The 22,484-nt window shown below is 42.2% G+C and overlaps 1 protein-coding gene across 7 annotated transcripts in view; it reads left to right on the top strand.

Annotated features, from left to right (window-relative positions):
* Positions 1 to 22,484, top strand: part of SNCA (synuclein alpha) — a 201,809-nt gene that overhangs the window by 151,803 nt on the left and 27,522 nt on the right. For 4 of the 7 annotated variants that reach the window (XR_008466728.1, XR_008466730.1, XR_008466727.1 and 1 more), the window contains exon 7: positions 21,120 to 21,203. The gene's annotated coding sequence lies outside the window, so the exon portion shown is untranslated. Of the gene's footprint in view, positions 1 to 357; positions 663 to 4,475; positions 4,573 to 18,413; positions 18,494 to 21,119; positions 21,204 to 22,484 lie in introns of those variants that run through there. The other 3 variants (XR_008466731.1, XR_008466732.1, XR_008466733.1) reach the window with 3 other exon arrangements.

Below are 22,484 nucleotides of genomic sequence, written 5' to 3'. Positions count from 1 at the left end.
AGTGCAGTTCCTACAGCACTGTAGCACAGCAAGAACATCCTTTGGTAATGTAAGATATGGAGGCAGACTTTAATTCAAATTCTGCTAATTGCTTATGGTATTGTGGTAGGAAAGTCACTTCAGCTGAATCTGTGACCCGAACTGTAAAACAGAAATAGCTGTACTTGTAAAGTGCTCACAGATCTGAGAGGTGTTATTACTGCTGATTCTGAAGCTACTCTGACACCCTTGACTAATATGGACATAATATGGCAGAAGATGATAAAGAACTGGAAAAGAATTTGTAGCTAGTTGCTACAGTTTGATGTTTCTTTTCCTCTGCCTACTCCTGTTGCACATTTTTATTTCTTTTACAAGGGCTGAATGGCTATCTTGACTTCAAGGAACACAGCACAAGATCAAGACAACAGAGCCGGAAAGTGTAAAAGAACGAGATTGCAGGCGTTCCTGTGTCATGTGTGTATTACTGCTAACATTTCCAAGCCATACTGTTTATAGAAGGTTAACTTTTAAAAAAAGGAAACATTACTATAGGTTTTCAATATCCCATTTATCGTGCTATTGGTGATCTTTTCCTCCAACTTCTTAATTTAAACTGAAAGCAAAGAATGGGTTCAATTAGATGTTAAATGCAAAAATTCTCTAGTTTTCTCATTAAGTAAACTGCAACATGAATGTTCACATGGATATCATTAATTTGCACAACATGAGTTTGCAGCTGAGGTACCTGAAGACAATGTGTGTCATGCCCCTGACACATGCTGACCCCAAGATGTGGATTCCTACTGCAGTGACACCTGTGATAGAGGAGAGCTGTGGCTTGCTCTGATCAGCTCTCAGCTTGTTGATCAGGGCAGCAAGACTCTAATTTGGTCTCTGGTACTGTTTTGCCCTAGTGTTAGGAATTGGAGTGCATCCTTCCTAGCCATTTTTTTACCTCCAGGATCTGGAAAGAATTCCACAAGAATGGTTCTGACACTCCTCCCAAAACACTCCTGGCAAAGAAGAGTCTTTTTTCTCTTTTAACTTTTGTCCTTGTCTTTCTGCTGATCTTATAGTGTTCAGTTACAAAGCCAAAGATGTGTTGACTATCAGGTCATAACCTTGCACATCCCTAATTCCCAGTGGAGTCTCTTTAGAGACATGACATAGAGAAAAGTGCAGGGTCAGGACAATTGGAGATGCGCTGATGTAAAAAAAGAAAATCTGCTTTTTTATTCTCTTCCATTTATGTTATTTCCAAACTAAATGGTTATGAACATGTTCATTTTTGTGGGTACATTACTAGATAGTAAGTAGGGAGCTTGACCATCTGAAAGGAAACAGAGCAACAGAGCTGGAGAATGGAAAACAGCATTGTGGTGCCTTCTCCGTAATTATCTTTCTGTATCAGTGATTCTAGTTACATGCCACAGTATAGTGAGTTTGGGTTTGCAGAGACAAGAGGGAACCTTAGAATAAGTGGTTCAGGTGAGAACTGTATGTGAACAGGCACTGGAGAAGAAAAATCTGTTTTTAACTATAGGGACAATTAAAATTCAGGCAGAACTCAGAGTCCAGATTTAATTAATCAGCTGCTTGCAATTCAAGTAGTTTATTTTGATGCTTGTCCATCTCATTTCGTTCTCCAGAAAGGAGACTGGGGTCACCTTGCTGTTGCTTTTGAATCCCACTTTGCGCAGTACTTTTTGCTATTCAAAAATCTAAAAAGAAGCCATCTCTTCCTCCTGCCACCGAGAGCATCCGGGCTTCAGATTTCTGCCTCTCTCTTTGCTGATGCGTATCGGATTTACTTTCTCCAAAAGTAACTTGCTACAAATTTTACCTATCACTTGAGAAAAGCTTGCTGAAGCACAGAGGGACCTATCACTTTCCTGTTGGCATTCACCCAGGTTCACACAGTGAACCATTTTTAATGGTATTGTTTGTAAGAAAATCAGTATTTGTGGTCATCATGTACAGTTTATCATCCAGCTCGCTGGTGTCATTTCCATGGTTTCTGATGAGAATGTAAATTCTCTGGACAGGTCTGCAGCCTGCTTCGGATCTCACTTTCTCAGTAGTTATATATCCATGAAATCCCAGGTGCTTCAGTTATTATTATTTATTGTCTGCGTTAAGAGGGCATCCTCAGGCCCCAGAGATGATTGGGCCAGGAGCTTTAAAATATCAGGTTGAAGAAACAGACTTGACAAAGAGTGTAAATGGATTAGCTGCTATTTACAAAGCTGAAAGGGAGATGAGGTTTTGGTGACTTTTGAAAACATCTGGCATGTCCCCAGTGCCATGAAAATAAACATCAACATTGCAGGGAAAGGCTGTGAGGTACTTTAATTTTAAATGCCATCAATTCCCCATTTGCTACAAATTACATACGCTTGAGGGTGAGGGAGATTGTTTTTCAGACGCAATTGGAAAAAAACCTAGATTGTAAACTGACCTGCTGAGGACTGAGTACTGATCCTCCGATGCAATGTTCTTGCATTTTCTGACAAAAGAGTGGGCAAACTGTAGAGTACTGTTGGTGTCTGAGCATCAAGTAGCAGCATAAGCCAGCACTCGGCAGTGTGCTCCTTGATTCGTTAGGATGTCACCTCAAGGTCAGGGCCAAGTGTTTCCCCTCCAAAGCTGTACAATCACACCTTACCTCTCGAACAGAGGAACAAGAGTGTTCTGGTGAGTATTGCTGTTTCTCTACTGAAGCGGTGCTGTTGGAAAACATATTCTCACCCCCGCGTTGCAGGCACCAAGCAGAGATGCAAGGCAGAGGGCCCCCGGGGGTGCGGGTGCCTTGCATGAAGACCACTAATCGCATTCCCTGTTAGCCCAAGCCTTTCTAAACCCATGGTATGAGCACAAAAGATCAGCTGTGCTTAATTATAAACTACCCAGATAGATAGATAGTCAGATTGGCTTTAAAGACTTGCCTATTGCCTTTGATAGTTAATTAGAAGTTTGTAGCAGCTTGGGAATGGGGCAGAAAACTGCACAAATTCCAGGCTATTGCTATTAGTTCTCCATGAGCAAAGTACTGAAAATTAGTGTGGCTCTACTGGTTCTGAATAAACAACAGGTCAACCCCTTAAAATGAAAGTGCTGGGGAAATACTGCATTTTACAATACAGTTTAAGTGTATAAAGCTGGAAGCTTTCACAACATAAAGGAAATCCACACTTGTATTTCCATTTTGCCATTTAGTTTTTTCTGCTAAATGAGAATTTTGGCAAAATTCACTATCCTATAAGTGATTTAAATTTGGATGGAGATTTGTAAGATTTTTCATATTGCGTCTAGCACCACATACTCTAATAAAGATCTTTTCAGTATTTCTACCTTGCAATAAGAAGATGTCTTAAAACTGTCTGTGTTACTATCGGGATAGAAATATCTTAGGCCTATCCTCCCCCTCCCAGCAAATTCTGGTTTGTGGATTTCTCATTGCTACTATTTGAGATAAATGACGCTCCCAGCTTCTGAGACTAACCGTGTCGTGGGATATCTTGAAAGCCAGCATCACCTTTCAGGGCCATCTCTCAGTATACTTTAAAAACCCTACCAAGAATGTTATTCATATGTCATCATTTACATACTGTTTTTGAATAAGTTCTTCTTAAAAAGAAGTCTAAAAAAAGCAACCTCTCGTGCTTTGTAGCACCAATATGCCTTTTTTTTTTTTTTCTTAAACACTGTTTGCCATTCAGGCCATCAGACAAGGAGCTGAGGAGCAGACAATCTGTTTAGATAGGAGATTTTTTTTGACCAAATGATTCACCAAATGATAGTGTACTGTTTATATTTCAGATAATCCAGTGGCAAAATGGTATAAAATAAATTCCAAGTCAGGCTGTCAGTGCAGGCAAGACAGTGCATCTGAATGGCAGTGCCAGCTGCTCCCTGCCTCGCTGCTGCTTTTCCCACTCCCCAGACACTTCACCTCTCTATTTTAATAGCATCTTTTTGTGGATATTTTAAAAACCCGGCCTCATAATTTTTTAGTTCTAAGTTCTAGAGATGTCAGGACACAAGCCAGCATGATGGAGATGACTAGTAAGATTTTCTTGGTTTGCCCTTTTATTTTGTGAGGAGGTTACTGTCTTTGCAGCCTGCCCAGTACTTATGGGCAGTCACACCACAGAGACTGCTCTTGATTTTTAGATTACTATTGATGAGAAGTCACGGTCCTTTTGTCACTTGCAGTGTGTAACTCAGATGGAAAACAACATCTGCTAGAATGGAAAAAAACCAGGCATGTTCTGTGTAAGCAGCTTTAAAAACATTCATTTAACTCGGTACCAAATATATCTCATTTCATATTAGTGAATTCATGGTTCTTGCTCTTGACTTTCACCAAGTCTCTTCCACCTCACGCTCGCATTGGACGACCTCAGCAGTCATTTTAAAGGAGACACAGGGCGTGGGGTTGCGGTGGGTGCAGATTTTTATTTTGAATCTGAGTTTTTTATTTCTTCTTTCAGCAAGGAAAAAAGCCCAGTGGCAAGTCCCAAATGAAATCGGGAAAAGAAAAGCCAGTTCTTCCTCCTCCATCTTGGGAAAAATTACTGTAGAAATGCCCAGCAAGGCAAGTCTTCCAGTCTGTCTTTTTCACATCAGAAGCCTCCTTTCTCCTTTCTTTTTTCGTCCCTATTCATGCACTCCCTCTTTCTCTTCTTACCCACCCAGGAGCACAGGGTGATCTGAGCTGTTTTGGGAGACACCAGCATTCACTGATACTGAGCAGCATCCAGCTGTGGCTTCTAGGAATGACTTTTAGATTTTGCACCAACTGCCCGAAGGCTGGGACAAAGATGGCATGCAGAGAGGATGATAGCGAAGTTGAGCAAGCAGAACAGAAACGTAAAAGAGAAAGGTCTATTGTGAAGAAGGGAAGAACAGAGACAGTGGGATGCTCTGCTTCTTTTTCTGCCCTTAGTTGCTGGTAGGCATGCTTGAAAATCTCAACCTTCCATCTCAGAAAGAATATGGTCACTACCATGTTTAGACAGAGAAAAACAAGTGGCTGCTTGATGGCAATAACATTTACAAAGCCAGGCTGGACTCAAGCTGATGACTCAGTGTAAGACAGCATACTGCAATTATGCCATGCCATTTTCTAATCCACCGGCTGCAGCTTGTTGTTTATTTGTTTGATATTTCTTTATTCATCCTTTGCACCACCCTTCTCCATCCTTCGCCAAAATTATATTGCTAATGATTAACTGCATGTGGCACTCCTGCTGTGCGGTGCTCAGTGCTGGGTTATTTCATGCAGTGCTGTAGCGAAACAGCAAGTGAGAAAATTCCAGCCTAGAAAAGCAATCATTTATTACAATAGAAATGAGCGCTGAATGAATCACACTGCTGACAGATTCTGACATGCAACCAATCTATTAGAGGTTTGCTTTTCTGCGAGTTTTGTCTTCCTTTCTTCCCCAGATGTGCTCTTCTTAAAGGCTGCACAGACAAATATTTCCTTGCTTGGAACTTTCTGTTTGTTCTTATCTACAAAAGCTTTTGAAAAAAAGACCCTAAACCTGAAAATTGGTAAATGTGTGAAGATGTAGTAGGGCTTTTCTTCTATCTTGTGATGCTTTGATATTGTTAGTAGAGAATGAATGTTAACAGCAGGTATTTTGGGACTATAAAATATAGCCTGGAGGCTGATAACTACCTGGTCTGTGGAAAGATATTTATGCTAGCTACGTTTTTCCGAAAAGAGATCATCGGTTTCCTTGCACTTTAGGGCATTTGCTCAGTGCCAAGATATGAAAACTTAGATTAAGGCAGCACTTCAAGATGCACCTTTACTCCCAGCTGCATACTGCAAATACTCGGTCAAGCATCCTTTGCTTCCTAATGGTAAGCAGTCCTCCTAGGTTGTTGAAACCTGCTGGAAACCTAAGGACTGAAGGCTGCGTGATTTGGGACTGCCCTGTTTATCTCCCTGTCCACAGAATACTCCTTCTGTCTGGAGACAGAGCTGTGCAAAGGGGCAAAAGGTAGGAATCCTCTTGTAGAAACTGCAGCTAAGTGCTGCCTTCTCCACGGATGAATGATAGGTGTTCTTACAGGACTAGTCGATCTTCTAAATTCAAAGTATAACTATATGTTACATTGCGGGCTGGGGGGAGGCTGAAGAATGAGACTGAACTTAATTAGTAATCCTTGTGTGCAAACTGTTTCTGAATCTCAGCAGGAGTTGCTAAGAAAACAGTATGAAATAATATTTGAATATTGACAATGACAAGGACTGCATAATACTTTAATTTCTGACACTTCCTCAGCCCTGGGTGTTCCTTAAATAGAAGGAATAGCAGCACAAGAAGATGGTATATGTTCAGTTCTGTATATATAGTTGCAAACACAGTGCTGTGAAACTTGATCAAATCCTTCCAAGAGAGGAAGAATGGATTCTATTTTAATTTAGTGTTCGTCTGCTAGCTTTAGGGGGCGGTAGGCTTGTTGTCTCTTCTGATGCCATCAGAAAAACTCTTTGTAAAGGCTGAGGTGACTCAAACAAAGAAAGTATTTTAAAGTTTATTTATCTTAACAGAGAGAAACAGCCTTTGTAGTATTCTGCGTGAACTTTAAGTTGTTTTGAGTATGTATCTTAACCTGAGCTGCATTGCTGACTTCATAAAAAGTGCTTCTTTAAGAGTCTGAATAATCCCAAAAGATCATTTTTGCGTTTGGTTTTTTATTATTATTATTTTTATTTTAATCTCCTTTGCAAACAATTTGGTCAAAATGTGAACAAAATGTGAAAAATTTGAAAAATGTCAGCCAGCCTGCCCTAGTTAGAATCCAAAAATTTATATTTAGGTTAATGTCTTGCAGACTTTAATTAAAAATAAGAACTAGGATGAAGTACTTCTCAGCTGTGCACTGGAATCATAGTAAGTCATGTTTCTTGGAGAACAAATGCAGCGTATTTTTTCCCCAAGCGAGGGAACAGTGTAGTGCTGGTGCTGGGGGCAGGTGGGACCTCCAGGGACTTGCTCATCCATTATATCATGGAGAGAGCAAGGAAAGGGGCAAAGGTGAAGCACAGTAAAGTTCCTATGGAAAGTAGTTTTGAGGCATTTCATGCTGGTGACATGAATAGTTACAAAAATGAGCACAACAGAAAAGGCCAAGGGCACGACAGAGGCTCCGAGGGCCCTTTCAGCAGAAACTTGACCAAAGGGAATCGATGGCTGGAAGGAAGGAGGGAAGGCAGCGGCAGGCATCTGCTGTTCTCAAAGAATATGGCGGAGTGAAGAAGCAGCGGCAGCAGTGGGCCCTGGCACAAAGTCATAAGTAATGCCAGGACAGAGCTGAAATGCTTTGTTGTAAAGCTCCACCTTCCTAAAGTGCTCAGCCTGCTAATTAGAAGGGGATATGTGAGACTTACCACTTCCACAGAGCTGTTAATGGACTGTGGTGTTGGGTCATGGGTTTTTTTAAAAAAACTTATTCCAAGAAGATGTGTCTGGTTGCCAGCCTCACCTTACTGTCTCGAGAGGGAGTTATTTAAGGCAACACTTAGCCTGGCGGACACAGCTGGTGGTTCAGATGGGGCTCGCAGGGAAGGAAACTGTTGGCTTAAGTAAGCTGTTTTATCGGCAAAGGCTTTGCTTCCCACCGGAAACCTTGTGCACAGCTTTTAAATCTTAGGTGCATTATTGACAATAACAGAATATAAAAGAAAAGGAAGCAATCTTTAAATACACCCTGGCGTGCATGGGTATATGTTCTCTGAAATCGACCTTCGGTGCTCAGTCACCTCTTAGGAAGTCTCCTGCTCTTAAAGTGCTGGCAGATTTCTGTGCACAGCGCAGCGAGGTATTTAAATTAGCCTTGAAGTGTGATCTTTTGCATGCCTACAGCAGCAGTTACATCTGCAGTGTGTGCTTTCAGCTGCCTTTCTGTTTCTCACTGGGAGGTGGCAGGGCACTGGGGTGAGGTTGCCTGCATCTCTCCAGCTGGAAGGGCTCCTGGAGAGATGGAGAAGCAGGCGCAGTTCTGTCTGTCACTGCCCGCAAGGCCAGGGGGTGGTTTCAGTCTGCCAGCACTTTGGCTGCGGTGTGGTATTATTCCTGAAAAGTGTTTTTAACTGCAGCTAAAGACACATGAGACCTGGAGGTTGGAAGATATTCCTAATGGGCAGGAAGAAAGGTGTAGTTATTTGCATTTGGTAGTTTGATAGTTGCATTTGGTTATTTGGTAGTTATTTGCATTTTAGTTCTCAAAATAGGCGGCTTGGTCTCTGCACTGCACAGAGTTATATCACTGGAGAGGAAGTTTTGAGGTGGGTAATGAGTACTGGAGCTCGGGTGGTGGAAGAGCTGGAGCAGTGCGCTGTGAGCAGAAAACTACTGCATGGCACAGGCAATGTTCCCGCTTAAAAGCACTTGTAGGGAAGGATTAATAAACCAGAAATTAATTGGTAGAGTTACTGGCTTAGTTGAATGGATAGACAAGTCAAATGTTTCCCCCTCTAGAGAAAGTCAGCGCACCATCTTACTCAGAGGCTGGGCAGCACAGTCAGAGAGGAGCTGTGGGGGCAGCGGAGGTGGGAGTGACCCTGCCTCTGCCAGGCGTCCTGCCCAGAGCTCACGGGCTCGAACCGTGTGGCGGGGAGGTCGTCTATGGTGCTTAGGGGTCTTCTCACTACAAGCAAGCAGCTTTTGTCATCCTTTTACCTGCTCCGCGTGTAAGGTGTTCACCTCTCAGCTGACCAGATGCTTATACCTGCTCTTGGTGCTATAAAAGGCATCACTCATTCTGGAAAAGTAACAGGAAAAGACCCATTCAATAAAAGCAATTTCCACAAAACTGCAACTAATCCTTTCCCACGGACTCGAAATATTTGGAAGTCCTTATACTTTTCAGTCTGGCTGGGAAAGAAACTGCTGAAGTACCATACAGGGCATTGCTACCATAATATTTCTTTAGTGGCTGGAGATTGACGGTACCAGAATGTTTCTAGCATTACAGGAGCTGGGGTCAAATCTCCTTGGTGCTCATCTGAATTAAAAAAAAACAACAACAAACAGATAAACAAAACCAAACAAAAACCACTCATCACTTATTTCTGGTGCCAAGAGAAATACAACTTTCTTCCCCTATACTGGAAATTCAGATGATAGTTCCTTTATTTTCCTGTAGGGAAGCTATTAGGTGGGCCTCATGACAGTAAAGAGTTTGGGCTTTGTTTTTAATTATCTTTGTTTTCTCATCGCCTCCATAAAATTTATTATTTCTTTCTCAGCTTTTTATGTCTCCCTTCTGAAGACGGATTCTGTTTATGGGTGTACTATTCTTGTGCTCCCCCTCTATACATTTTTATCACTATTTCCAATTTCGACTAACGAGTTTATTTCTATCTGGAGAGAATGCAGAGGGCTGGAGAGTTGCAATAAAAATTTGACTTTCAATGCTAGCACAGTTGAAAGTTTGCTGATAGAACATTTGATGTCTCAGGTCCAAACTGGGTTCCAGGTCGGTAAAAGAACTCAATTCTGGCTATTGGCTTGTCAACGCAACATAGATTTCTCACTCTCATCCAGTTCCCAACAGCACCTTGGCTGGAATTCAGTTTAGAAAAGGTGGAAACAAATGTCTCCTATCATTTCAGCTCAGGTTTATAGCCCTTTCAGAAGCTACTGGTTGCTGTATTACATTTCCGACCTGTGTGGCATCCTGAAAATATTAGAAACAAAGAGTTATGTGGTTAGCCCAACGACTGGAACGCTGCCTAGCAAGTATAAATGGTAAATCGGCTTTCTAAAGCAAGCCTGTGTGGAGTACAGCCTGCTGCTCAAAGCGCTGGCAGGACACTCCTCTCTTTAGCTGATGTAGTGTTCTGCCTTGGTTGCTGCTATTTCTTTTTTCTGGTTCTGTTATTCTCAGTGGTTTTTTCCATGAGAGAGATCTTAGCAGTCAATTAAAATGGGTGGAATAGTAGCATTATTTTTTTCCTTTATTTTCTTTTGAAAACATGCATTTCTCTGTTGCCTTTTTTTTTTTTTTTGTATTTTTATCAAGATTCAATCATTTATCAGCAATTTTTTCATGATGCTTAGCTTCAGTTATTTTGGAAGTGCCTTTCTAGTGAAACAAGTCTATTATGATTGTTAAGCATCTCTTTATGTTATCTCAAGGCCCTTATACACTGATATGATAGATTAAAGAGAGCTTAAATTACAGCCTTCCCTGTCCACATACACCAATTACACTTCCATGTCTATTGAACAGAACTCTACTTTAACTAAACATTTTTTTTAAAATATACACATTATATATAGAACATCAAGTATCCATAGGTTGCAAATATACTACTGTGTGAAACTATGGGAAATATATATGGTCTTAGAAGTAACCCTGTAAAGGAAATGCAGCCGTCACTGCGATACACAGGTTGCAACACACTGCAATTCTTATGCTGAGAAACAGCTGCATATTGCAATTTGCAAATATATTTATGTTAATTTAGACTAGTTTTAATACACCCACGGTCACTGCTTGTTAACTTACGATTCAGTATATTCTCATTAACAAGAACGATATTTTGCTGTGTGCTCAATAATTGCCACCAAGGGATACTTGAAAAATATTCCTAGTCAATGACCCTTAAATACTTAGACAATTCAGAGCAATAAAATGAGAAGCAGACTTGCCTGCCACTCTTCTAATATAGCATGGAATTTTTCAAAGGAGCCTACGACGTTTAGATACCCGCCAGGCTTCGTACCACAATAAACAGATTTGTTTAGTTTACTCCAGGTAACTTTTCAATCTTGTCTTGGTGTTTTAGCCCCAAATCCAAGCCCAACGTGAAATGATGGAGTCTGCCTCTAGGGGATTTTGCAGGCAGGGCAAAGAACTGATTTTATTGATGTTTGTGTTTTTAAATGGAAAATGACATGTTGCTTTTAATAATCCATTTTTTCTCCAACCTCCTGTGGAAATGTTTTCTATTTGTAAGGTCTGTGTTTCTTATGCTATATAAGGCTTTATTCTACTGAAAAATTTCCATAACCTCTAGGGTTTAAATTAATATTAATGCATTTCTGTGTACTGTCCGCAGGGAAAGAAATATACAAACCATTACTGGGATGTGAATGGAGATGTATGTAATTCATTAGGCATCTGTTTTTAAAACCAAGCTGCTCACCTGGGGGCCAGCACAGCTCTTGGCTGCGTGCACCAGGCTTCTACCCAGGGCAAGACTGGGAGTTGGTGTATAGATGCCGTTTATAGAATCATAGAATCATTTACAGGTCTTTTAAATACCTCCAGGGACGGTGCCTCAACCACTTCCCTGGGCAGCCCGTTCCGGTGCCTGACAACCTTATTGTGGTGAAGAAGTTTTTCCTAATATCCACTCTAATCCTACCCTGGCGCAACCTGAGGTCGTTTCCTACTGTCCTATCCCCTGTTACTTGGGAGAAGAGACCGACCCCCACCTTGCTACACCCTCCTTTCAGGCAGTTGTCGAGAGCGATAAGGTCTCCCCTCAGCCTCCTTTTCTCCGGATCAAACAACCCCAGCTCCCTCAGACGCTCCTCATAAGACTTGTTCTCCAGACCCCTCACCAGCTTCATTGCCCTTCTCTGGACCTGCTGCAGCATCTCAATGCCTTTTTTGTAGCAAGGGGCCCAAAACTGAACACAGTATTTGAGGTGGGGCCTCACCAGTGCCGAGTACAGAGGGACAATCACTTCCCTAGTCCTACTCACCACACTGTTCCTGATACAGGCCAGGATGCCGTTGGCCTTCTTGGCCACCTGGGCACACTGCTGGCTCATGTTCAGCCGGCTGTTGACCAACAGCCCCAGGTCCTTTTCTGCCGGGCAGCTTTCCAGCCACTCTTTGCCAGGCCTGTAGCGCTGCATGGGGTTGTTGTGACCCAAGTGCAGGACCCGGCCCTTGGCCTTGTTGAACCTCACACAACTGGCCTTGGCACATTAGAAAATGTATTATACATATATACTCCTGCTCTCTACCCTTTAAATCTCCATATGACTAGCCCGCACCTTTGGTCTGCGTGTGTTTTGTGTCAACTGGTGCTGACCAGGGCAATTCAGAAAAAAAAAGTGGAGCTGTTGCATCTGCTTCTTGGGGTGGGGATCTCTGAGCCCAGATGTGTGTGTCTTTAAAGGTGGAGTATTATCTTCACTGCCTTCTTGTGCTGAAATGGGAATCCACCTCAGAAGTGTGTTTTCAAGCAATGGTGGATGCAGTATGTCAAAAGGCCTAGGATTTAAGTATCATAGTGATGACTGTGGTGAAGACGTGACATATTGGGACAGAAAAATGACAGAATACTATTTTTAGCCATAATTTTGAGGGAAAATCAACATGAGAATGTGTGGGCACAAAAAAATAATGCCTTCAAAAGCACCAGAATATTTCATGTATGAAAAATTAATCACCTCTTCCAGGGAATGATTCCCGGTACATCTGAGGAAATTTCCAGTATCTGTGAGATAGAATAGCACAAACACAAACCAGCAACGATCTCTTAGGTACAAACACAGCAGAAGGACTGCAGGGAGGGTGATCCTATGAGGAACTGTCGGTGCAGGTTTCTGTCAGCAAATGAAAGCAAGCCTCCTCTCAAGAGATGGACTGCTTTGTGGGGAAAGAAAAGCAAAAACATTTCTGTCCCCTTCAGCTTGTTGCCTTTCTAAACTAGCACCATCATTCCCTGGGCCTCTCCATCAGCCTTCTATTAAGTTTACCCAAGAATTGTTTAATTTTGCACCTTCGCTGATCCACAGAGGCAGGCAATCTATGACTACTTTCAGTTACCCTGTCAACTCAAGTGGCAAAAGACTCTGCAATTAGTCAAAAGGTTGAATCTATAAAGAAGTCCCATTAAAATTTCAGGTATTGCTGAGGAGGCGGTGGCTCACAGTTTCTGAGGGGATGGAAAAAGATATGGAAACAAGCAACATTTAGAAATCTCATTAACAGAACATATAGGACTATATAACAAAACATCTAAAAAGATTTCAAAGTCAGATACTCAAAAACAAGAAAATATTTGGCATTGCTTTGCCCCGTCTGTATTACTGCGTAATTCAGGCTTCAGTTAAATGTGCATCTTATTTTCTGCCTGATCTCCATCTCATTCAGAAAGATTGTCCCTATGAAACCTTCACATTCTCCTGCCTTACAGCCCTATATAGTATTTATCCTATCATCTCCTATCTCTGACAGAGTCTTGAGAAAAGCACCCCTAAGAAGAAAACTCGGCACATGAAGAAAGGAAGACTGCCTGCCATCTGGAGCGCTGGACGGCAGGCATCTCCTCTACCATGATTCACCCACTCCCCTCTTTCCGACACTGTCGGTGAAGCGGCGGTAACGGACAGAATAAAGATACAAGGGCTTCCTAGCCCAGCTATCAGACACTATGTGCTGTGAAAATGAATCCTGCTTTCTTTCACCCTATTGAAACAACAAGATTTTCTTCTAAGGATATCCTTGAAAACACATCAAGACAATTGCTCTCGCACACAGCTTTCTGTTTCAGTTTTCCAAGGGCACAATCCTGCTGTGAGATTTGTGCTGCCCTGCACAAAATTGTATTTCCTTTTTAACCTTATTCTTCCATCTTTTTCTCGAGTGTGACTGAGGTCTGAAGGCACTCAGCTGCTACAGTGTAGCTTGTGTTAAATGCATGTTGTGGTTTAACCCCAGCCAGCAACTAAGCACCACGCAGCCGCCCGCTCGCTCACTCCCTCCTGGCCCCCGGTGGGTTGAGGGAGAGAATCAGAAAACTAAAAGTGAGAAAACTCGTGGGCTGAGATAAAGACAGATTAATAAGTAAACCAAAAGCCACACACACAAGCAAAGCAAACCAAAGAATTCATTCACTACTTCCCATGGGCAGGCAGGTGTTCATCCATCTCCAGGAAAGCAGGGCTCCATCATGTGTAATGGTCACTTGGGAAGACAAAATGCCGTAATTCCAAACGTCCCGCCATTCCTTCTTCTTCCCCCACCTTTATGTACTGAGCATGACACCATATGGTATGGAATATCCCTTTGGCCAGTCTGGGTCACTTGTCGTGGTAGCATCCCCTCCCAGCTTCTCGGGTGCCCCCCAGCTTCTTGTTGACAGGCCGGTATGAGAAGCTGAAAAGTCCTTGACTGTTTAGCAACAACTAAAACGTCAGTGTGTTATCAACATTATTCTCATCCTAAATCCAAAACACACACTGTACCAGCTGCTAGTAAGAAAGTTAACTCTATCCCAGCTGAAACCAGGACAATGCACTAAAAAAAAAATCACTGCGATTTGAAGAGGTTTTCAGACTGCCTGGCAAATGAGATATGTGTCTTCAGGATTAAGACTGCTTTGATGGGAAATGTTTCAGGGTTTGCTCCACAATCTGTTCGAATCAGATGTGGGATGGATTCCCCTTGGCTTCAGCTGGCTTTTGTTCAGCCAGTGTCTCAGTAAGCTGGAGTCAGCCTCAGAGCTTTGAAAGACCCATGACCTGGTGGAAGCTGCCACCCTCCCTTAGATATAACGGTCATGAGGAGGCATATTCAAGCATGGTGCTACATGCTCTGATTTGAAGGTACCAGATGGTAACATCGTGATGAAAGGAAGTCCATAGATCATCTTGCTCTTCCAGATGCGTCCCTTCCTTGGCTGGTATATAAATTTTCAATGAAGGACAGCACTTTTTGCATCTTTTGGTCCTTAAATTGTTTATCTTGATGTAGTATATTACAGTTTTTGTTTTCAACCCAGAAGCGGAAGGGACGTTGTTTCTCTCAAGACAGCAAGCTTGTGCTTTTAAAAGACTTCATTTTAATAACTGTATTTACTCACCTGTTTGTTTGCTTCGTTTTTCTTCTTCCCATCCTTTTCATAGTTATACTGTTGGAAATGTTATTAGTCGAGGTAAAGACCAGTGCAAATACCTATATTTCCCGCTGCCTGACCAAATAAGGCTTTCTTCCTTCCATTTAGGCTCATTTCCTTTATGTGTTCCCAGTTATTGGCTGCTGTTCAGGAGGGCGTATGTGTGTGGCTTGAGCACAGCCATGCTCAGCAGGGGTGTATGCATGAAGGAACCCCCCCCACCACACATGTGTGTGCTCAACAGGGAAGGTTGGAACTGCCCATGGGAAAATCTAAAGAGCACACCTAATTCCGGGGCCGTTTGGCGTTACCTGCACTGCCTGCCTGTGCTGCACCGTGAAAGCCCTTGGCTGAAGGTTTCCTGTCCTGCCCTTGGCTACTCTGGGCTGATGTTTTCTGCTGGATTACCTGCTTTCAAATGCAGCGTGGCCTCGCCTCTCCTCAGTCCCCGGGGGAGATGGGAAAGCAGCTGTGCAGCGTGACGCGTCCTGTAAAGCAGTCAGCTAAACCCCGGCTGCAATTGCAAATGTGACAGTAGGGGCTGGGAAGGATATTAAACCTCAGGCTTCAGCCCTTAAGCCAGTCTCCAGTTGACTGGGGTCAGGATGGGGTGACAAAGGTCTTTTTTTGCATCTTGTGGTCTGGTCCTGGCCTCGCTGTGCTGGGATGGAGAAGCGGTCTCTGCATGTCTGAGTGGCACAGAGCAATTTCCATAGCAGAGAACCTGATATGCTCGTGTTTTATTTCTTAGTCCTAATAATCTTATTAGTTGTAGGGTGGCAGTGCATATGGGCTTCAGACTAATCAGGATTCAAAATTCTGTTGTGCTAGGTGCTGTACAGTCATAAATGCACATTTCATGCCCCAAATGCTCCTTTGGGGTATTACATTGATAAGTGATACCTATATTTACTTATTGCTTTTGCTTATTTCAGAAAGATTTTTTGAAGAGCCACATGCTACACCATTACCAGAAATTGGGTAGCGTAAGATCCTTACTTTTCACGGTACTTGAAGGCAAACCTGCATTACCAAAATGCTGTTGTATCATAACACTGTGAAAAGGAAGGAATATGTTCTACCAGTCTGTGTGCACGGTAAAGGAAAATGTTTAATAAGTCCATGATCACCTGGTTTCATTTATTGAAGCTCAGTGGATTTTATGTAATATATTAAACTTCATGTGTAAACATAGCTGCAGATTTTTTCCTCAGGAACTCAGGGTTTTGTCTGTCTTTAGTGAATCTGGATGCTCAGCATGTCTCTGAGGAAGGGGAGGTTACAGAGCTTGGTGACACCTCCCTTGGAAAAGCATGTCACCTACCTGCCGATAAGCATGGATGCTCTCTGCCTACAGCAGACACTGGCACTCTGGGTAATTGTTTCCTGACTAAGGTTTCTCATACTCCAGATTGTGAAAAATGTGTTGATGCAGCAATTATTGAAAGGTCTCAAATTCACTTGACATTTCACTTCTGGCATGGGCCTGGCTTTGGCTTTGGAGTGGCATTGGTGAACCTGGTTAATTCCAATGGAGGAGAGAAATCAGATGTCAGTACTAATACCCTTAGATTTGTCATCTGTTTAGTAGTTCTGGAATTACAAGAAATAAATGACTGTTATCTGTATCACTGATCTCTGTATCACTGATCACTGTTCTTAGCTTGTCACGTTTGGGGCTCTCACTGAATCATATACAATCATATGTATGGAGCAGGGATGTTTTCACGCAGAGATCTGGAAACAAGAAGCTCAGGGTTCAGCTGCCTCCAGGAGGACACGGTGTCCTTGCATGTCCTGCGTCTTGGCCCAGGAATGAGTGTGGACAGGGCTGTACTTGCCCAAAGTGGCTGACACAGAAGGAGAGAGATAGCATGAGGCATTTTCAAACATTATTCCAGGCAAATTTAACACAATGTTGCCCCTGCTAACTTCACTGACATGATGAAGGCTAGAGCTAGGTGTTTGAGAGGTCGCATGACATCCTTTTTATATTACAGCAGCTTTCTTCTACTGTCAGCAGAATTTCTTCTATGCCTTTGTGCCTCAAGTAGATAACATCTTGGGCCTTTGTGAAACAAAAGAATAGAGATATTAAACATGAATTTACAAATATCCTTACTTCCAAAGATAAAGAGTGTGCTAGCCTCTTATCTATTGGTGGCTTTTTCAGTAGAATAAGGTGGCAAGGGTATTTTTTCCTCTTCTCCAGCTCGTAAATAGAGGCTACAAACTCCCACTAGTACGCATGGCATGATAGCAAGAATTGCTGCATTAGCAAAGAACTGCTGACCAAAAATCGAATTTGCGTAAGCAAAACTCTGCTAGGTGTTTCAGAGATGGCAGCTTTCCCAATCTCTTCCTGTGCTACAGGCAAATCTTCACAGCGCAGTCTGTCTGCGGAGCAGGAAAGAGGCCACTGCTGCCTTCTGCTCCTCAGGTAGAATTCCTGAAAAAGCAAAAGGCATTCCTGCCTCATCCTGCTGTTTTTCCTTAATCTTCAGCAAGGTGGGCCTTTGGAGGACCCTCGTCATACCCTTATTAGTGCAGGACTCCAAGGAGAAGGCATGCTGTTGGAAGGATGAATAAGAGCAGGATGGGGGAGGGTTTCATACAGATGACAAATATCTGTTGGTCAGTCGTGACTTGGTGGTCCTAATTGGTTGTCATAGGTTAGAACAAGCCTATATTGCTCTGACTTACCACCAGGGCCAGCGCTGGAGCTGCTGTGGCTGAAAGCTGACCCATGAGACTCTCACTTCATTCTTGCTAAGACACCGTTTCAGGATCAGATCTAGCCCCTGCACCTCTCCTGAAGAACAAGGCAGGAAAACCTGGTCAAAAAGGTATTAGCCAAGGGGGTGGAGGGGCAGAAATCTGAAACAGTGCAGCACAGGTTAATATAAACACATTTAATCCTTGAACCTGCTCTCAGCATTAATCATTTCCATCTGTAGCACGTGCCGCTGTTGCTGTCAGAGTTGATCCTTGACCAGCTGGCTGTTGCAACTATCGCACAGGGTGCCAGATCTTCCCAGAAGCCAGGATCATTAGCGCCGTGAATCGCACAGCCTCAGCTGGCTCAGAGCGCAGGGCTTTGTTACTGAGACCTCTGTGTCCACACACTTTCTCTCTCCTTGCGCACCTTGAGAAATGCAGTAGGGTTTACGCTGTCATGCACATGTGCAATGTTTATCCTTATGTTTCTGACACATTTAATTTGTTAGCTGTTGTGCTGCTTTAATTGGCATCTAAAGCAGATCCCTGTGAATACTGCAGAAATATGGGAATGCTTGTTTCCACTTGCCAATAAATTTGCATCTATTGCATCTGTGCTATTTCATTTCCAGGCGTAAGGGACGCTGCCTTTTGTTCTGTGTTTATGAAGCACTGGAGCCACAAGAAGGTGTTCAGGCCCCTGAAGCTGAATGGCAGCTCTGAAGCCCTCTTGGACCTTAGCCACCAGAATAGGACAGATGCCCCCAGGAGGAGCTGGGCCCAGCTGAACTCGCAATATGAACAGCCATCCATTTTTTCCTCCTTTTAGGTACCAGGAAGAGGAGGACCTGACAGGGAGGGAGAACATGCACGTGGGACCATGACTCTTCTCTCCAAAGCTCTTTCTGAGTGAGTGCTGCTGGCAGCAAACTGTGGGCAGGGTCCAGGTCATAGGGGAAAATCAAAGCTATGGCCTAAACTATCACTAGCTGGCATAAGGATGGTCCCTACTCCTGGAGCTGAGCTTGGGACTCTTCTCAGCCTGGACAGTGGCAAGAGTCTTGTACTACCCTGGCTGCGGCTCAGTTTACGCCGCCAAATTAGCCATTCTTTGAACTTAATGTTCTGCTGCATTCCTGTGTGCTCCTGAAGGGCACCCAGTCTTGATGAAGACATCCAGGGATGGAGACTTTCATTCACAACGTGCTTCAGTGATTAATTATTCTCATGATGAAAAGTTGTATTTTACTCCCAGTTTTAATTTCCCCAGCTTCAGCTTCCATCAAGTGATCCAAGTTATGCTTTCCTTGCTAGTTTAAATAGCACTTCAGGACTTTCTTGTTCCCCACCCAGGAAGTATTTGTATGTTGTAATCACATCACCTTTCAGTCTTCGTTTTGGTATTTGCTAAACAGATTGTCCTCTTCAAGCCTTTCAAGTGCAAGGTGTATTCTTTGTCTCTAGGGTCCTTGTGGAAACTATTTTCTGCATCTTTTTCAAATCTTTGCAAAGGAATTAGTAACGTTTATCTCAATGTCACTGTCACATGCTCTTCCTTCTGCTTCAGGACATGTTTTTCTGTTCTAGTATGACACTGGGACCTCAGCGTGGGATTTCTGGACATTGTGGCAGAGCCTTCCCTGAGTTGCTGCTCCAGGATGTCATGCTCTAAGCTTGTTCTGTAGTCTGGGTGTTTAGATACGGTGCTTTGCATTGAAAGCTATTAATATGCAAATTTCATGGCCAGGCCCAGCTTCTCAGCTTGTCTCTGTTCTGTATGACTGCTTGTCTGTCTCAATATTTTCATTCTACCCTTCTTTGTCATCTGAAAATTTGATCATCAAAGTTTCTGAAAGTACTTCTGGATTACTGCTGAAAACAATTGAGTTGTATCAGATCTAATATACTTCCATGCAGAAAAAAATGGTTTCTAGTGAGAAACAATGTGATTTCAATTATGTTTCTTTAATAAAATTGTGTTCTTGAAATCTGTCAGCCTGTCAAGTCAAATCCATTTATATGAGACAGTTTTTATCAGAACAGGCTGCGAAGCTAAACTGAGCGCTTAAACAAGGTCTATGTACACTATACTACACACCTGCAGTTTTCTCCATTAAAAAAACCACAGATCCTCAAGGGTGTTTTCCATAAAGCTGTGTTGGCAGCATTAATTACACCCTCTGCTATCTATCAGTTGAGTCTTGTGTTAATTTCCCGGTGATTTTACTTGGAACTGATGTTGACTTAATTTCTCTGGGTCATCTTGTTTTTTCTTTTTCAATTTTGGGATGAGAAGATTCACTAGCGGTCCATGCCAAAACTAATGTATGCCATATCTTTTGCATTTCTGTCCTGTGCTCTGGTATCCACAGATATAACTTGTTACAGTACTCATGTGAGTGTTACAGACAGCAGATGATTTCTCGTTTCTCCTGAAAGCAGGTACAAATGAGCACTGTTGCTTGATAATCAAAGGATAAATATTTGTTTGGTTGTTTTTTTAACACTACGTCTGCTTGAGAAAGTTCACTCCATTCTGTTCAGGAGCAGAAAGAAATTCAAACTCATTGTCAGCTAAACACCTGATTCCGGCACTTTTTTGTATGTCCATATTGCTTTTTTCAGTAATTCTTTGACAGAAGTCAGGAAAAAAACAGGGAACAGCAGGAAAAAACAAGGGACATAGTAGGGTTAGCAATAGGTGTCCTTGATTTGCAGAAAAGAAAAAAACAATATTCTGTTCACTTTAAATAAAAGATATTTTTGCAAAATTGCAGATGAAAATATCTGTATTTTAGTAGTTTTCTCTGTCTTTTGGTCACCAAAAAGATTACTTTAACCTCATATTTAAGAACCTGTAAGATGAATGTGTACATAGCTTTGCACTGCCTATTGATTCTGTTGGCACTGGAAGTCTCTGATCTCCGCTGTCATTGAACTGTTACTGACTTGGGGTCGTGTAGCACACAAACAAAATACAGGCTAATCAGACTGTGGTTTGCTGGAGACTGAACAGGGGTTTCAAAACTTCATTCCCTCAATTTTTCTTTTTGTGTACAAATGGTGAAAAATTATTAGTACTTAAAACCATTTAATTTGTTTTGCTCCAGCTCTTCAGCTTTAAGTCGTTGTAATTGCACTTGAGAATGAAGTAGCTCGTGTTTGTATTGCTTTTTCATTTTAGTTTTTTGTTCCTAACAAGCTGGTACAGGCAGAAAAGAAACTAGATCATAGTGCTAAAACCAGAATCTGAAGTTTACGGAAAAAGGATGCTGTAATTTGCAAACAATCTAGATCTTTCTAATAGTTACTATAACTTGGAAGCTACAAACATACCTACGACAGCATCACTGGCTTGCAAATGTACCAATTAAAGAAATTAGGAAAGTACCAAATGAGGGAATAGAGCTTGACTGATTTTTATGCTCTTCAGGTTTCTTGGACAATTCTCAGATGACAGGAAAATACGTCAAAATACACTGGGGGTGCACATTTCAGTGCTGGAATGTAATCCCTTTTTTTTTTTTTCTCCTAGTCTGACGGATTCAGTGTTTGGATTACTCTTACTCTGAGCCAGAGCCCATCAGAGGCCATTCCAACATTTGACGAAGACCTTCAGGTGAGGCTCTGTTCCCCTCAGAGGAGCTTTAAAAGTTTGTAAGAGTCTCAGATGTACGATGTAGGAATTTACTTCCCCTGCAGATCAGGAAAAAATTCAGTATACCTACTGCATGTGAGAGCCTTACTGAGCCTTCATGCCCACACCATTTCCATTCTGCAGACTCAATTTGCAATAAATTGGAAAAAAGTTCACAGGTTTTTGGGCCACTAGCACTCCAAAACATCTTGGGTCCAACATATTTCATATCTCAATATTCCAGAGGAATGTCTTTACTGAAACTCCCTCTGTCACCTAGATTCATCTTCTGTTGTTTTACAATTCCTAAATGAAAGATCCAATTCACTGCAAATACGAGAAAGAGTGTGAGGCTGCTGAATGCCTGGGAATAAAAAAAAAACATGAGGTAGAGAGTCAATTAAAAAAAAAAAAAAGACAAAAAACCCATTGCCTTGGCTTGTAATTTATCTCACTGCTCCCAGCTCTTTTTATACTCTGATTAGGCAGCATGTTGACGCAGCCCAGACAGCATGTCCTTACATGAAAAAGCAGCAGTTTTAATTAAACATTCTCACCTCCTTTCTCGTAGTGACAAGCCTGCTGCAATTTACAGTGTTATTCATTCTCCATAAAACCAAATTTCTTCTCTTTTTTCCCAACTATGAGCTTTCATTCTCAAATTCATAATTTTCTGTACCTGCAGTATTTGTCCTGGTTCACAAGAACAGTGTCACATTAAGGTTCCTTAATTTTCCTTACGAATTATGTCTTTGGTTAGACCTCATATCAATCCCCTGGTCATTTTTCACTTCAGCCGTTGCATCAAGGAGCAGGTCCAAGGGGGTACTCTGCTGCAGCCCAACACCACCAGTGTGCTGCAGAACGTTCCTGGTAGTGGTGGGTTCTTCTCAGACAAAGGCATAATACAATACACTCGCTGGAAAACAAAGCTAATAAAAGGACAGTTTCAGTTTGAAACTGGTCAGGAGGATTCTACTGCAAGTGCTTGTACTTTTTGGTTTTTTGTTTTCTTTTCTTTTCTTTAGAGAACTAGACTTCAGTCCCATATCTCATTTCACTTTACGATCCTTTCTGTTTGGGTTCACTGATTAGCAGTATTTTTTAAGTGGAAAGACTCGCTCTGTTTGCTAATCATAAAATCATAAAAGGCGGCAAGTTTATTAAGTGCAAAGCAGAATGCGTTCGTAGGCTGCTAAATAATAAACACCCTTTAACGGCAAGACATAATGTATATTTCGTTTTGATAGCAGAGGCTGCAGA

The sequence above is a fragment of the Rissa tridactyla genome, chromosome 5 (assembly GCF_028500815.1).
Source record: "Rissa tridactyla isolate bRisTri1 chromosome 5, bRisTri1.patW.cur.20221130, whole genome shotgun sequence".
In the NCBI taxonomy this organism is placed as follows: Eukaryota; Metazoa; Chordata; class Aves; order Charadriiformes; family Laridae; genus Rissa; species Rissa tridactyla.
This window is presented reverse-complemented; position numbering and strand designations above follow the sequence as displayed.